At 39.3% G+C, this 4,750-nt stretch overlaps 2 non-coding genes across 2 annotated transcripts; one reads left to right on the top strand and one right to left on the bottom strand.

Moving 5' to 3' along the window:
- Positions 1–3,217: 3,217 nt before the first annotated feature.
- Positions 3,218–3,299, bottom strand: TRNAS-UGA (transfer RNA serine (anticodon UGA)). Its single transcript has one exon. It is a non-coding gene; the product is annotated as a tRNA-Ser (tRNA).
- A 221-nt stretch (positions 3,300–3,520) lies between these two features.
- Positions 3,521–3,602, top strand: TRNAL-UAG (transfer RNA leucine (anticodon UAG)). The gene has a single exon. It is a non-coding gene; the product is annotated as a tRNA-Leu (tRNA).
- The last annotated feature ends 1,148 nt before the right edge of the window (positions 3,603–4,750 follow it).

Genomic DNA, 4,750 nt, shown 5'->3' with positions numbered 1-4,750 from the left:
TATCTCTCTCCCTCGGCTTTTCCCTCTCTTCTTCCGTGTTTTATTACTCTCTCCCCTACTTTTTCATTTCTTTCTGCCCCGACTTCTTCATATTTCTCTCTTGCACTTTCTCTCTCCCCCTACTTCTTCATCTGCATCTCTGTTGTATATCAACAGGACATTTCCAATATATTGTATTATCATGAATGGATAACTGGCAGCTATGGTCAATTGCAATAATATGTGCGTAGCAATTATAAATGAATCTTGTTTATGTATGTCTTAGGCGTGTTAAAATGTAAGTCCACTTTGTTACAAGTTTAAAAAATATATATTTTATGAAGTCCCACTCTTGACATGTGAATGTCTGTTTATGTCATGAAGATTAAGACATAGCAATCTCTCTCTGTCTCTCTACTTTTTCAATTTTCTCATTCCCTGCCAGCGGTGGCGCCAGGTTTAATCATCTAGGCGTGCTGAAGGGGTGTGGAATGGAATTTTAGAGGGTGCGGTGTTGAAAATAAATAAAACATGAAATATGCATGCATGTTTTAGTCCTTATATCTATCAAATGAAGGGATCGGGTGTAAAACATGCTAAGTGACAATTTGGTAATTTTTGAGTTACAAAGTAAAATGTGCCATCCTTCAATTTTCGAGTGAAATTTCCATGTCATACAATTTGGATTGGACTCAGTGAGGCCTTGTGAAATTGGTAAACACAACACGAAAACAATTTATCTACAGCATAGCTTCTAATAACCTTTTTTTCTTAATGAACTCAGAAATGACCAAATGTCACTCACCATGTTTTACACCCGAGCCCTTCAAATATCAATCAACTTTTAGTAGGCATCTGTAACAATATGCTAATGAAACTGAAGAATTGAGAAACAACCAACTGAGGTATAGAATTCAGTTATTAATCAAATGTTAAATACGTTGTATAGGTGACAGCAACTGCTGAGTGTTCAGTTTGTGTACGTTGGGTAAAAGAAAGAAATCACAACTATGGAACATAAAGTTCTGCAATTTGAAGAAGAAAATAACGCAATGAATACAAGATCATGTAGTCACTTTCATTTAAGTATCAATTCACTCTTTTTGGGACTGCTTCACTTTTCTGAAAATATTCCGGGTTTTTGTTACCTCTCTTTTCATATGCGTTCGTTTTGCATAATACATAGCCTACCTTCCGTCTGCCCAGGACAAGACGCTTAGTGCACAGCAACTTCTTAGTTGCCGCACTGTCCCCCAACAACGAACTATAACATTTCTTCCCGAATTTCTGGCCTCTTCGTAGCACAGTCTTTGAAAAAGTCTGAAATGGTACGTCTACTATAGAACAAATAGAACGAATTAACAAGGAAACAACCGTCACGATACAACTCGCGTTAAATAATTTCCCGAGAACAACCTGATGATACGTGAAAGAAACTGAAATTTTGTTCCAATGCGAATTGAAGGAAAGAGGAAGAGGCGGACAACAAAACCGTGTATATACAGGAAAATATACAAGAACTGACACTGAGCTATATACATTAATCGAAAAACACGAACAGACTACCTGAAACACAAGAAAAAACAATTCTTGACAACAATTCTGAAGAAATAAAGGCAAGAGCTGCTGATCGTCATAGACTGCCGACAGTACAGGAAAATAAATGCGGAGTCTCTTTGAGAGTAGGGTTAATGCTTGTCTGTTGTAAATAATAACAGCAGTCTTACTTCAGTACCTAACATAACATAATGCCCTGAATATGAGAACTATATTACATAATATGACACTGTAAGAGGTATTATTTTCGGTAGAATATAGGACTTGAATAGGGGGTGCTGAAGTCATTTCTCTTTTCTTCTGTTGGTTCATTTCCCTCTCCCTTACTTCTTCATCTCTCTGTCTGCCTGTCTGTCTCTCTCTCTCTCACTAATTCATTTCTCTCTTTCTCTACTTCTATATTTCTCTATATCTCTATCTTAGAAAAGGGTCATTATTGTCATAAAGTACAGTTCCACGTGACAGTCCAAAAACAGATTTTAGGTTGCTTTTTGCAGTTTATCAACTTACATATTCGGAAAGAAAATACGGTAATAATTTTATATTTCTTTCGATATCTTAAATTCCACATGAGAGCAGAGTTGTATAAGATACTAACAAGAGTTACAATTACGATTACTTTATCTCTAAGGAAGCTTTCAGACTAAAGCGGCAGGCGAGAAGTCACATGGAAATTTCAAAAAGATTTCAAACGGAAGCGACAAAAGACACCACATGTCGCTTGGGAATGTGCCAATCAACAGGAACGTTTCACACCATAACGGCATAACATGCCGCACAAGCCTGCGTTCGATTGGTGTCGTGTGTAGCTTGTCGCTTCGATATGAAATCTGCCTCAGACCGAAGTGACACGGTTCCCTTCAGTCTAAAGAATTCTCTACGCATGTGCGAACAACAAACCGAGGCAACACAATGCACGGCCCACGTACAGCTTGTCATGTCGCTTCAGTTTGAAATATTCCATTAGTGAGGGTTCACTTTCAAGAGATACGTGTCGCTTGTGGCGTGTCTATTGTCACTTCGGTCTGAAAGCTTCCTAAGCAGTTGCTTACATAACTCCCAAACTCTGCTTGACATAAATATGAACTGCCATCTTGGTGCGGAGATTTTAGAGCCGTTTCAACATTCAGCAAAAAAGAGAGACGGTTTGGACAGGATTCGAACCTGCGCGGGTAGAACCCATTGGATTTCAAGTCCAACTCCTTAACCACTTTTTTTTTTTTTTTTATTTTTTTTAAAAGGAAAGCCCCTATGCGGAAGCTTCCCCCATCACACTTCATTCACTCATATCATTTCATTCATATTTCAATTTCAAGACTTTTCAGGACAGACAATCACAAACATCCATGGCCGAGCCGGGAATCGAACCCGGGACCCCTGGCGTCGTAGCGCGATGTGCTAACCACTCCGCCACAGGGGCCGCCCTTCAACAACAAACCGAGGCAACACAATGCACGGCCCACGTACAGCTTGTCATGTCGCTTCAGTTTGAAATATTCCATTAGTGAGGGTTCACTTTCAAGAGATACGTGTCGCTTGTGGCGTGTCTATTGTCACTTCGGTCTGAAAGCTTCCTAAGCAGTTGCTTACATAACTCCCAAACTCTGCTTGACATAAATATGAACTGCCATCTTGGTGCGGAGATTTTAGAGCCGTTTCAACATTCAGCAAAAAAGAGAGACGGTTTGGACAGGATTCGAACCTGCGCGGGTAGAACCCATTGGATTTCAAGTCCAACTCCTTAACCACTCGGACACCAAACCTGCGAACGGGAATCAACCACTTGTTGATTCACCTTCAGGCTGTGTTGCGAGAAAACAACACGAGATGGCATGCACGTCGAGTCCACGAAGCAACCGTGGAAGTTTCATCCGTTCAATGACGTCACACCTGCTGCTGACGAATGCCAAACTGATTACGTGCATTGATAAGGTTCGTGCAAATTCTGACGTCGGAGTAAAACAAAGATCGGTGAACTTAACGGGGTAGCGTGGCCGAGCGGTCTAAGGCGCTGGTTTTAGGCACCAGTCTCTTCGGAGGCGTGGGTTCGAATCCCACCGCTGCCATATGTTTTAATGGAAAAGTTTATTACGAACCAAACAGTTAATGCGTTTTTAAATACCCAGGTAATGAACGGAGGCGCTCGATTTTTGATACAAGTTAAGTAATTATATTCTTAAAAAAAAAGTTGTTTTTTAAGTTCATTTCATACTACCTTAGGTACGGATTTATATTTAGTTATTTTCACCAAAATATGGAGTCAAATATGGACTTAAAATTGTATAAATTTATCGTTTTAATAATACAATACACTGCACGAGCTACATAAAATACAGTACGCATACACTGACATTAATTGTAAAAACACAAAATGGATTTTGTTTTTTCCAAAAACAAAGAATAACAAAATTTTGTTGTAAGTGTTCGAACGTGTATTTGCTTCTGTTGTCTCTTAAAATGGATTTATATTGACTAGAACTATGTTCAATATCGTAAGAAGTAATGGGGGTATATTTCAAATTTGTCAGTAATTCGCAAGAAATCCACCCAACTCTTTCTGTCACACGGGGACATGTGGATATTGCACGAATATAGAGTATATGTTGAAAAATGTTCTGAAATATGGAAATAATATGTAAAAATAACTGAAATGTAAAAAAATATGAGCCAAAAGCTAATATATTGAAAATAAAAACTGATTTTTCTAGTCTAGTAAATGCCATGATACGCAAAGTGCGATCCGAACCATAGGCGTAAATTGGGGGGGGGGGTAAGGGGGCACTTGCCCCCTCCTCAAAATTTTCAGGGTACATAATTTAAAAGTTAATTATACTTTTGTTAAACTCTTTGGACCTAAGTAGCAAAGTATTGAAGCGAATTTTTTTATGATTGTGCAAATGTAATCTATTCACAAAAATAGTCCTGGCGCTATATTTAGTGTTGCCCACGGGACGAGACGGGACAGGCTTTTAAAAATTCGAGACGAGACGAGATTGACCATGTGTCATAAGACAAACGAATATTTTCGAGACGAGACAGCATTTCCACGAGACTCAACGAGACGAGACAGGCCAAAGTCTCGTCTCGTGGGCAACACTAGCTATATTTATGGGATGGAAAACTTATTAATTCTGCCGCAAGTTGAGTCCCAAGTTTGATTCTGCCCTTCCCCCCAACATCAAAGTCAAGTCTCTAGTTTTGGGGCCTCCCCCCA

The sequence above is a fragment of the Lepisma saccharinum genome, chromosome 1, assembly GCF_977018435.1.
Source record: "Lepisma saccharinum chromosome 1, izLepSacc3.1, whole genome shotgun sequence".
Lineage (NCBI taxonomy): Eukaryota > Metazoa > Arthropoda > Insecta > Zygentoma > Lepismatidae > Lepisma > Lepisma saccharinum.
This window is presented reverse-complemented; position numbering and strand designations above follow the sequence as displayed.